The sequence below is a fragment of the Mirounga leonina genome, unplaced genomic scaffold (genome assembly GCF_011800145.1).
Source record: "Mirounga leonina isolate KUSES-001 unplaced genomic scaffold, KU_Mleo_1.0 Mir_175, whole genome shotgun sequence".
NCBI classification, from domain to species: domain Eukaryota; kingdom Metazoa; phylum Chordata; class Mammalia; order Carnivora; family Phocidae; genus Mirounga; species Mirounga leonina.
Genome location: NW_023270453.1, coordinates 5,680,771 through 5,693,758, shown reverse-complemented (window position 1 = coordinate 5,693,758; position 12,988 = coordinate 5,680,771). Strand labels below are relative to the sequence as shown.

Here is a 12,988-nt window from a genome sequence, read left to right as displayed (position 1 = left end):
CATCTGTAACAGCATTAATCCTTCACCTCGTAGGGTTGTTGTACAGATTAAAAGAAATAACCAAAGTAAGGTTTTTCATTTAAGTTGTTCATTAAGCTACAGTAAAGAGAGTTCATATTTGCATGGGAGCTCATAGTTTTTCAAAGTGCTTTTAATAAACACATTATCTTATTTGAAATTCCTAACAACTCTATGCAACAGTCAAGAATGATCGTATCAGATCATATCAGCTATCCTACTTAGAGACAAGCAAAGTGAGGCTCCAGAGGGCTGCTGGAGTTGCAGCTCACGCTGTGAATGCACATCTGGGGCCACCCCCATCTCTGCCTGGCCCCCTAACTCCCTACCCCCAGTTCTGTGTTCTCTCCACTATGCCTTGTTGGGCACTTGAGCCCAAAAGCACTGGAATGGCAGTGTTGAACACTGTCGTCATTACTGTTCTGTCTGTCTACTGAGGGGAAAATCACCACAGCAACCTGAAAAAAATAAATAAAGCAAAACCCTTTTCATTTAATGTGAGGCAAATCTGACAAAATCTAATATATTAGTATCATTAGACAGCAGCTGAGCTGGAATAGAATAAGGTCCTAAAGAGAATCACATGTTTTTCAGTTTTAATTAGTTAATCTTTATAAAACTTTTAGTATTGGTGACTGATAATCTATTTGATTTCTTTTCCTCCAAACTCCTAGTCATCAGCTGAAAGGAAGTGCTTACCTTATCAGCAGGAAGCACACTGATCTACTGAACTCATAACAAGGAAGAGTTAAAAGCTGTTGCTAGACTTGCTTACTTGTGAAGATAGTTTAAATCTTTTTCATAAAAGGACTTTGCTAACACTGTTTTTTGTTTTGTTTTGTTTTCTTGGTCTAAAAGAAGCAAGTTACAAAATTTCAGAATGCACATACAAAAATTAAGCATAATCTATGTATGTTCTCTCCTCAAGGTTTTGGGTTGTCGGTGTCGGTTTTAAATAAAAGGGTACGAATAAAAGCAAACCAGCAAGGAACGAGCTAAATGGAATCACAGGCTCCAAGTTTTAAAGGTGCTTTATGTAGTTCCCTACAATTGCTCAAATGCAGTCTCTTCTTTACACTTGGCATTTTCTTGAAACTATGCTCCACAAACCAGTAGTACTGGGAGGGTGGCCAGCACGGAACCCGCATGGCCAAAGCCCACCGAGGCTGGAAGAAAAGGAACAGAGAACAGACCCAAACAGGACATCTTCACATCCCTATCCTTTAACTTCCAAAGGAAACACCTGAGAAATCAGCAGTCATGTCAAAAAAGGAGGTGAAAAGCCAAAGTACAGTAAAAGAATAAATTTTAAACACAATCATGATGCTCACACACCTCATTAAAATGACTGATGCAGATTGTAATTGTTTTTCTATTATTCTAAATTAAAAATGTTCTCTCCTATAATACCTTGAGAGGTGCCTCACTAATTAGCCCAGTTTCCCCCTGACATGCTAGAGGGCAGCATGTGGAGGCAGGGGGGTTGCTGGAAAACGTTCTTCCGGTGGGGCAGGTATGATGCAAAATGGCAACTAGGAGCTCAGAAGTGGGGGATGGTCCAACCCAAGGCAAGGTTGAACTATTTCCTGGAGTACAGAGGCCTCACTTCTATTTCCTCTATGAGATATGCAAATAATATAGGTAAAGCAATTTTGAACAGAGAAATTTAGGATGGGGATAGAAGGTGGAGGTAGAGAAAAATGTGAGTTCCCTAAAATGGCCAAAGTTGTCCAAAGGTGACTGTAGCATGTAGAATAACCACAAAAAGTCAGCAATTTTACCTGTTAATTCTGATTTTACCAGTTAATTCCCCAACAGTCTAAAAGTGGATGCTGCTCTCCTGGGATGCAGGAGAAAGGCAGATGGTAGGTATCTATCCTACTAAGAGAAAATACGAAAATCAGATCACTAGACTCTTTGGAGATAAGACCAAGGGTAGAGCCTTCAGAATCCATCTGATTTCAAGGATATGATCTGATCTTAATGATTTGCAGATTAATTTTCTGGGATTTTTTTTTTAAAGATTTTATTTATTTATTTATTTGACAGAGAGAGACATAGCGAGAGAGGGAACACAAGCAGGGGGAGTAGGAGAGGGAGAAGCAGGCTTCCCCGTGGATCAGGGAGCCCAGTGTGGGGCTCGATCCCAGGGTCCTGGGATCACAACCTGAGCTGAAGGCAGACGCTTAACGACTGAGCCACCCAGGCGCCCCAATTTTCTGGGATATTTTGTGGGCTAGCACAAGCTAGAGCAATCACAGATGAAACCAGAGAAGAAGATCAGATAATAAAAAGACCAAGAAATGTGAAATTCTCCTGAGAATAAAGGAAAAAGAAAGAAGACAAAGCAGGGCGACCCCAAGAAAGGAGAAAGTTCTCAAAAGCTGCAGATGCTCCTGTATTAGGGTGAAGAGTGTCCCCCAGAAATCACATCCACCTGGAATCTGTGAATGTGACCATATTTGGATACAGGGTCTTTGCAGATGTTACCAAGTTAAGATGAGGTCACACTGAATTAGAGTGGGACTGATCCAATATAATAGGTGTCCTCACAGGAAGAAGGCAATCTGGACACAGGAGGAGGAAGGCCACCGATGATGGAGACAGAGATTGGAATTATGCTTCTAGAAGCCAAAGAAAGCCAAGGATTGCCATCAACCAGCAGTAGCTAGAAGAAGTAAGGAAGGATTCTTCCCTAGAGCCTTTGGAGGAATGGCCCTGCTGACACCTGGAATTTGGACTTTAGCCTTCGGAACTTTGAAAATAAATTTCTGTTGTTTTAATCCTCCCAGTTTGTGGTATTTTGTTACAGAAGCCTTAGGGAAGCTAATGTACCCCCATTCTTTTCTTGACAGACAGGGTGGCCAAACTTGAAGACAGACACAAAACTATAGCCACTTTGAGTGTAATATCTGAAGGAGTTGGGGTGTGTAAGCTCTCCCTACTCCTTCTTGTGTTAATTACTTCCTATTTATCACACTGAGATTGAGATAATGGTTGGTTAAGGATAAGGTTAGAAGATAGAGAAAGTTGGTTTCAGTCTCTTTGGGCTGCTATAACAAAATGCCACAGACTGAGTAGCTTATACACATCAGGAATTTATTTCTCAAAGTTCTGGAGGCTGGAGGACCGAGCTCAGGGTGCCCACATGATTGGTGAAGACCTTCTTCTGGGTCGCAGACCTCATGTGGCAGAGGGATCTCTTGGGCCTCTTTTTTTAAGGGCCTAATCCCAGAGCCCTCATCACCTTATCACCTCCCAAATGCCCCACCTCCTAATACCATCACCTTTGGGGTTAGGTTCAACACATGAGTTTTGGGGAGACACAAACATTCAGACTCAGCAAAGTCGACTGTTGAGAAAGCTACAGACAGACTTAGGGTCGGTAGCACAATAGGAGAAACACAAACTCAAGAAATAAGGATAAGGATTTTTAGCACTGAGTAACCAGTAAGGGTTTAAACAGTTTTCTCTTCCATGAGGACCTCATCTCAGGCCCAGACTTTCAGAAAATCACTTGTCTGACTGATTTGCATACAGCAATGGATATGGAGTAGAGTTGTCTCTTTTTAATGGTAGTGACAAAAAAAGAGAGAAAGAATAAGGCCATACCATGAAGTTAATGACTTGGAAAATAGAGGTGAGGAGCTCAAAATCGATTCTGTCCATAGTTATAAAATGACTTTTAAATGACTATATGTCATAGAAATATTCAAAATTAAGATTATCATAGCTATCTGACTCTCCAAGATATCCTGAAGCTGACTATTGAAGTATTTCACCTTAGTACACCATTAAAGAGAAATGAACCCAATGGAGCCATATTTGGGAACTTTTCACATTGTATAAATTTTAATTTCCTGTATATGAAAGGATAACAATCTTTCATTTTGACCCAGAGAAGTATAGCCAATCGCATCGTCTTTTCATTTTGATTAACTATGTCCTTTCTCTTCTTCATCTACTCATTCTGGCCAAATTAAACAATGGTTCCTCAGTAGCAATTTTTTGCTTATAATTCAGAGGTCAATCAATCACTCAATCTCTTTCTCTTATGCATTTTTAAAATTATCTAAGAGTTCTGAACAAAACAGATGAAAATAGTATAAAAATATCTTCCAAGGAAATGAAATGAGACCAAGGCAACTCAACTAATTTCCCCCCAAAAATGCATGCCTAGTCCTGCCTAAGGCTACTAATAGCTCCTTTATGAAATCCCCCAAATAGGCAAAGACTGAGGAAATGTGTTCTCTTGATGCAATTTCCAAGGTCAACACTCATACTTCTATTTAAAAATATGCATTCTAATCCTGCTTTCTTTTGATTTAATTGTTTTGGCCTGCAGTATTCTTACAGGGAAAGGCTCATGAACCTCCCCTCATGGCTCTGCAGCATGCCCCACCACCGTTCCCTTCTCTCTCCTTCCCCAACTCCCAACATTTCCTCCACAGCCAGGGTGTTCCATATCAACAAATGGACAGATGTGGGAGGGATATGACCTTGTCAACGGTCATATCCTCTAACCATCCAAGCTCTGTCCAAGCCTGAGACACAGGATCATTTTCTGTAATGATATCAGGGGTGAAGGCCACTTACAGGGCAAAGGCTGCAGGCATCCAGCCTGTGAGGTCATTTCCTTGGAGAGGGACAAATGTTTCTGGGGCAGAGCTCCTAAATTAACCCCATTGAGTGCTGCACTCTGTCCCCTATTGCTGACTTCCAGTCAAGCCAATCTATTTTGGGAGTGGCTGTCCTTTCACTCTTCACTGTAATAAAACTCCTGTAAACTAGTTTGGGTAACTAAATCATGATAACAGATTAGATGACCTCTGTGGTCTATCCTAGCTCACAAGTTTAGGATTCCATCAACCCTAGGTAGTAACTCCCAAAGAGGAGCACTTTATAAATGAGTAACAGAGCAGATACTGTGTTGAAGGACAAATAACATCAGCTATTTTGAACTAGTCATTTGCTAAGTAATGTGCTTCCCCCCATTATTGCTACCTGAACCTGAAGAAAGGAGGAATTGTGTAATTCAGTGGGGAGACCTTGGAACCAGAATATTATTTACTTGGGAAAGACTGCATATGTTCATTTTCAAACATTCCTATCCTCAATGGGAATTTAATTACAAAATCACCTACTATAAACTCCGACCATCTCTGCATTGCAATATAGCTTAATTTCTTTTGCAATGAATAGTTGTGAGGAAAACGCACTTGCTTTTAGGCAGAGTGCAGCTCTTTAAAACAGAGGCTTTGGAGTTCTATACCACACCTTGGTTTTGTGTCCTGATTCTAAAACTCTCTGGATTTGTGAGTTTGGGGAGGTTATTTAACTTCTCTAAGACTCCTTCCTCAGTGTTCTTATCTGTAATGTGGGGATGATGATGCTTACTTCAGCACATTATTGGACAAAACATGAGACAATATTTAAAGCACTAACCAAAGGGCTCAACACACAGCAAGTATCACTTTTTTAAAATGATAATATCAACATTTTCAAAATAACATCAAATATTTTTTAAATAATTCTTTGGCCCAGTGATAATAAATGAGATATCAAATTACTTAATGCACCAACCATTTAAATTGTATTTTCATTTTCATTTCATTTCATTCACTCTTTATATGACAGTTTATCACAATATCTTAAAATAAATTTAAAGTTACATTTAAGTACTAAAATCTCTATCATGTAGCTTGTAAATAGTCTGTAGGTATAATGAGGAGAAAAAAAAATCAGGGACAAATGTATGAATGTCATTACTTATATAGAGAATGTGAAATTCTACTAAATCTTCTAGAATGTACTTACTATCCTACCTCAGAGATTCACTCTTTGTTATGTGAGTCAATGACATGGAAGGCTGGCACTCATTTCTCTGAATACAAAGGGGCACATAAAGAAATCAAGTCCTTGGATAAATAATGCCACAGAAAAATATGGCAATATATAAGTGAATGCTCAAAAAGAGAAACCTCTGGGGACAAGAATTAATGTTCTACCCTGAACATTGTGTTTGCTCTGCATTGGTTTAGTCATTTTGGGCTGCCACAAAATTTGAAACTATGAAAAAAAAAAGTGTGGTTTCTTTTTTTCATGTTGTATGGAAGAGTGTGGAATCCCCTGGAAAGTACGTGCAATATCTCTCAGGGATATTGTTGCTAGGGAACAAGAACACAAACAGAAGATTCAAGAAAGCCCTTCATTTGGCCCAAATCTCAAGGACTATTACAAATTGTGCAATATATGATTTGAGAAAGTCATAGCTGCTTGGGAGTTGTTTTTTTTTCTTTTTATAACTGTTTCAAAGAGGAGCAATGGAAATAGAACTCAAACTTTTTCAAATAGTAGCAACATGGGAATTGGGATGTAAGACTCCTAAAAGGCCCTCACTTGGTTGCAAGAGTTAGAGCCAACATTAAATGAAGGTCAACTGTGTGTATGTGTATTTTCGGTTGTCAAGGAGGCAAATTATGTCAGGATTTACCTTTCCCACTCATTCTGAAAGGTCTGCATATGTTTAATGCTGCCTCTGATTACTAGGACCTCGCTGGAAAGGTTCTGAAGACAATGCAAAAAGAGGTGCATGATTTTCTTAGTAAATTATTATCTCAATCTTACAAAAGTGAGTTAATTTATAAACAGATTGTTTAAAATTAGCATCTTCCATTAAGAGCTTCTTTGCAAAAAAGATATAAGTGAGAATTTGCCATAAATAAAAATCAGACACAGTATCACAATGTAGAAATCTATGCTTTGGTTCTACAGGAAACTGTGTTCATTCAGTCTCATGCTTAAAGGTTTGCTGTGAGTATCACAAAGACGAAAGTTCAAAATATCAAACAGGCTGAAGAGGCCAGGATAGGCAGGATAGGATATAACATGTGTAAATGTGAAAGAAAGCCTAGTCAGTGTTTAGGGAAATAACTTTGAGCTTAAACACAACTAATGTTTCCTAAAAACTTCTCTTTTACTTAAATTTCTATCCAAATGGGACAGGATTTCTTTATCTTATATCCCACCCTAAAGAATAAAACAATCACAGGAGTCCATGTTTTTACGCATTTATCTTCACCAAGAGATTGCTTACCAACTTACTGAACAGAAGGCACCTTCTTGATTGTCAAGGAGGCTACTTTAAAGGCAGACTAGGACAGGTGTTTTAACACTTCTCTCTCTGCGACATTTTATCTATCACCGCCCAGCAGGAAGTGACTATGAACGCAATTCGTCACCAGCAAGAGAAGGGCCTCTGTCTGACATGAGAACCAGAAGGGGTGATTCACATCCCAGCCTGGTGAGCGTGCCCTGGATCTTTGCTGACCACAATTCATAAAATCACTTTCACGGTGAACATCCTACATCCAGATTGTTGTGAATTTTTGCATCATGCAGAGGCAAGGCTCAGGACAGACAACAGGAAATAAAATCCAAATTCTTGCAATGGTTCTGACCAATTGATCTCTGACAACCTGTCCTGCTTCAACTCCCTCATTCCCTGGAGCTCAGTGTTTCCCAACTGTTTGGTCATTATTGCCTTTCTAGGGAAACTTCCTAGATATATTTTCCCAAGTTCTCTTCCATGGGATGTTAACATTACACATATACTATATGTTATGTATGATACATATCTGTGCTTTATCCATTAAATACAAGATTTTTTTTTTCACTCTCCCAAGAACCAATTTTCATGCCCTTGGGGTTGACATTAAGAACATGTGCTCCAGCTGAAATCCTTGCCCATTACAAAATTTTGGTGGTATATCCCAAGCCTCCCTGCTTCTACTTAGAAATGCCTCCCTCTCCTAGATATTTGTCTGACTGATCAATTCTCGTTCACTCTTTAAAACTCAGCTCAAGGGGCACCTGGGTGGCTCAGTTGGTTGGGCAACTGCCTTCGGCTCAGGTCATGATCCTGGAGTCCCTGGATCGAGTCCCGCATCAGGCTCCCTGCTCGGCAGGCAGTCTGCTTCGCCCTCTGACCCTCCCCCCTCTCATGTGCTCTCTCTCATTCTCTCTCTCTCAAATAAATAAATAAAATCTTTTAAAAAAAATAAAAAAATAAAAAAATAAAACTCAGCTCAAGTATCAAAGCTGTCTGGAGAGACTCTCAAAGTCCCTCAGGCTATCCTCCATCTCTGCTCCCACAGCATCATGGATTATGGACTTATTTCTACAGTTGGTTTATTTGTCTGTCTCCATTAGACTAACTCCCTATTAGACTAACTCCCTAAAGTCAAGGATGCTGTCTCTTTCTCTGTTATGGGCTGAGTTGTTTCTGCTAAAATTCATATATTGATGCCCTAAGCCCCAGTACCTAGAATGTGACTGTATTTGGACATAGGGCCATTATAGAGGTGATTACATCAAAATGAGGCCCCTAGGGTGGGCCCGTAATCCAATCTGACTGGTGCCCTTTTACGAAGAGGAAATTGGGATATGTGAAGACACCAGGATGTGTGCTCACAGAGAAAAGGTCATGTGAGGACATACAGCAGGGAGGCTACTGTCTGCAAGCAACCAGAGAGGCCTCAGGAGAAACGAAACCTGCCGACACCTTGATCTTGGACTTCAGGCCTCCAGAACAGTGAGAAATAAATTTCCGTTGTTTAAGCCACCCAGTCTGCTGCATGTTCTTATGGCTACTTGAGCAAACTAATACACTCTCTATACTCTCAACAACAAGCCCAGAACCTGGTAGTGGAAAAATAAATATGCTGGTTGGTTGGCTGGTAGGTTGAACAAATGAAAAATACGTTCTTGATAAATTCCTGCTTCCAGAGGCTACATGCAGTCACTATAACATGATGCACAATTGCAAACGATCTGTTCTGTGGAGAGCAGGCCCAGACCGCCCCAAAGGGCCAAGTTTATTCACCCTCACCCCGGAAGAGGGATGAGCCAGCATTCGCATATAAGGCAAATGGATAATGTTATTACAAAAGATAAAACCTTTGTCCTCAAAGGGTGAACCTCTCAGAAACCCCAGCACATATACTCTGAGTCACAAAAGGAATAGAAATTACCAATGAGAAGGAATTCCCCTGAAAGACCAAAAGTAAACAAAGACAATTGAGAAGACCATGTGAGGGAAAGAGAAGTAGACGGAAGGTCTAAAAGAAACATTGCTGACCTCATGGAGGTTCTTTGCCAGGGCTCTAAAATTATATTTTTTTAAAAGCCCTTTCATATGGTGCTACATGTCTGTAAGTACTCAAGAGGGGACTGGCTCATGTTCAAACCAAGCCAGCCATGGAGAAGGGGAGCCATGTTCTCCCCAGCTGATTCCCCTCAAGGCTTGAGAAATCTCGTTAACAGCTAAAAAGAAGGCAAAATGGAACCAGCCCCCATTCAAGAGGCTGATGTCATCTATCTCACCAAAGAAAAGGCCACACTTTCCTTTGTGAAAACCCAGGGTGACATCACCTCCCGATCACATGCCACTTAGCCCTTCCCTGGCTATTCCCAGCTCAGGGGTGCTCTCCCTTTGCAAATGTCACTCTTTCACTCACAAAGCTCCTTGACCTTGTTTGTATGCTGGATCCCACTGCCTATAAAAGAGGGCCTCTGGGAGGGACGGCCAGAAGAGGCGAGGGGTGTGCACAGCCAACCGGGAGGGAGGCCTCTATTCACACAGCTTGCAGAGAGTTCTCTATTCCCTTCAGCAACCCAGATGGAGGCCCCCAAGGCTGAATTCAGCCCCTGGACAATGCTGTCAACACTGAATACTGTGAACCCTTTAGCCAGGCAGGGCAACTGTGGCCATTTCTTTCTTTCCAGAGTGGGATTCTCTTTGATGGTTTGCATAAAGGCGAGGCAGTGCGGTTTAATCTCACATCTACAGAGCCTCTTTAAAAATGGGCCCACAAAATAAAGCCTGATTGTACATCCATGTTCTCAAAGCAAATAGAAGATTTGTGCAGTTGACAAAGAAGCACATTTTGAAAACAGGCTTATTTATTAATTGGCAAAATAAATGAAGTGTGGGGCGGGGGGCGGGGGTGTGGATTCTCCCTCAGCAGCAATGCTCAGGAAATGATACCAGTGTAGATTCTGAATTCTCAGTGAAGAGCTTCTTGGAGTTCTTACTGCACAGTTTGGAAAAGAGCTAGGGGGCGGGGGATGAGCACCTTAAATTAGATATCTCGAATGAAAAGAGGCTTTTCAGGTTTAAAGGCGCTTCCTTCCGGCCAGGGAAAGAAAAGCAGCATCAGTGCTAGAGTCAGGCTGGGTGTCCTGGGCCCTGGCCTGGAGGGTCTGTGCACAGATGAGCTTCTTGAAATACCTTCACCTACACATGTGCACAAACACGTGTACTCAACAGTATGCCTACTATACTGTCACACGGAGACCAGTTGTTTAATGTGTTTTGGATTTTGTCTTTGCTTGTTTTGTATTTATTTACATTTTGTGTTTTAGTTTGTATTTTGAATCCCGCCACATGGCATGTGGCTTCAGTGCTTTAAAGTCCTACTAGAACTGCTCTCCCTGAAATCTCAAGGGTTTAGGGGAAAGAGGGGGTGTGGCCCCTATCCCTGCCTGAGCCCCTAACTGTGAGTGACCTGAGTGACCAGAACGCTCCGGCTACAGCTCAGCTCGTGACCTTGGACCCCAGCCACACTGGGTTTGGGGTGCCTCATACTTACCCTGCTGTCTCCAACCACAGGGACCTTCTTCTACCGGAAATCCTTTTCCTTCTCCTATTTGCCTATGTAATTCCTGCCTATTCCTAGATTTTAGTTCAAAGGTCCTATTCTCATGCAGGACTTCTCTGACCTCATGTCTAGATCAAATTCCCTTTTATGAGCTCCCATGGTCCTTATCACACTTCTGACTTTATGTTGACTTGTGAGCATATTGCTTGGTGGCTATTTCTCAAAGACACCCAGCGGAGCTCTATAAAACCAGGAACCAGACCTGTGGGTGGGAGTCATCCCCTGGCCCCAGCCCTAGCACAGTATCCAGCCCGAAACAATTCCTCAGTATCTGTGGAATGAACACATGGGTGACTATGAAATCAGATTTATGTCTTCGGTCCATCTCTGCTGGGTAAGAAGTGGGAGAGCCTCTCCTATCAAAGACCTCTTCTCTGACCCTAGTCTTTTCTGTTGGCCCCACTCCCCAGACTACCTCAAATTAAAGATCAAGTCAAAATGCAGAGTAGAAACTCTGTGTACATGAAGCACTGCATAACTGTAGTATATGATAGTTAATTTTGCACAGATCTACACCACTAACAATCCCCTTCCAGAAGGTTCTTCCCAAGTGTAATTTATATATAGTGGGCAGCACAGAGTTAAAAAAAAGTTCTGGTCCCATTTGGCAAAATTTTGTTTTACAACTCTGATTCCAAGCTTAGCAAGTTGTCAGCAATTGGGAGAAAGTTGTGAAATAGTAAACAGGAAAAGAGAATAGACAGAGAGTGTCTTTGACTCTCCCAAAGAAAGACAGATTCCAAATAGAACTGGTAGAAAAAAATTTTCCTAAAACAAACTCAGAGCTTTCAGCAGAGGATTCAGCCACGTCTAGCATGTTGGTTGAAAGAATTTAGTGATACAGTAATCCAGTCTAGCCAATAATGACCATAAAATCATACTCCTTAGTGTGGCCTTGCAGGTAGGATAGCTAGAACAACCTGGAAGGGAGAGGAAGGAACCCACCGAGAAGAAAGGTATTAACCAGCAACAGCAAAATCACTGCTCCTAAAACCCTCCATCCTAAACACATGGCAGAATTACTTAGGGAGATTTTTTTAATTAGCCATTGTCAAGGTCCCACCGAGGACGAACTGAATCCTATCTCTGAAGGCTGAACCCGATACATGGGTTCTCTTTACAACTCCCATGAAATTCCAATGTGTATCTAGGGCTGGGGACCTCTTCCCTAGGCCCTGAATCTCCACCTCCTGGTTAGCATTTCTTCCTTTCCATCCTTCTGTCTCGCGTGAAAGTTTTCCTCCCCTTTGGATCTTTCGGAAGCAATAAAGTTCTTTCTTACAGAAGCCCCAGCTCGTATCCTCCTGACATCAAAAGATTGAGGATATTATTCTGCTCTTAGTACAGTGCGCCCCTGGAGCACCTTAGAAGCTTTCTCTAGTCTCCAGAGATGCTGTCTTTCTACTATTTTATGTCTTCAGCCTTAACATCTGCTCTCGCCTTGCTCCTCCAAGTGTGGTCTACAGAGTAGCACCATCAGCAGTCCCTGGGAGCTTTTTAGAAATTCATTTAGGATTCATGGGCCTCACCTCAGGCCCCTGTATCAGACTCTGTATTTTAACATGCAGTGATTCACATGCATGTGAAAGTCTGAGAAACGCTGTTCTGGAAAATATCCGCAGCCCTTGAAAATCTGGGTCATTTCTCAAGGTGTTCCTGTGTCTTCTAGGTTTTTTTGCACTCTTCTCTGGTTGCCTTAGAATCACGCCATCTCTGAATCACAGAATACTAGAGATGGGCTGTATTATACAGATAAATCAATCCAGTCCCTTCACTTAACAAGTCAATAAATTTACATTTCAAGGTTAAATCCACCCCCTCAGTGAAGAGAACAGGCCAGAACTCCCACAGGCTTAATTATCATAGCTCATTCACTTTGCGAATTCCTAATCTGTATTTCAAGCTATAAGTAGCTCTGTGGATTACCACTGAATATTTTTAAATACTGAAGGCCCCATACTTGTATTTTAACAGAAATACACCCAGTCTCCAGCTCATGTTAACAGAACATCTAACACTCTTAAGTATACAGTAAGGGTATTCACTTCTGTACAGTGCTAAGATTCATATAATAAAAGGACTATGATTTTAACAACCCTCAAGAGTCAACCACAATCCACATTTATGTGTGCTCGCCTTGGGCTCACCCCTGATTCGGACAGTAGGGCCACAGTAGGATAACATTTAGCTATCTGTGTGTGATAATATTCCAATTCCACTTCTCTTTCAAATTGACTGAAACAGACCAG

At 41.4% G+C, this 12,988-nt stretch overlaps 1 protein-coding gene across 1 annotated transcript in view; it reads right to left on the bottom strand.

Annotated features, from left to right (window-relative positions):
- Positions 1 to 12,988, bottom strand: part of CUBN (cubilin) — a 264,425-nt gene that overhangs the window by 154,367 nt on the left and 97,070 nt on the right. The window lies entirely within an intron of this gene.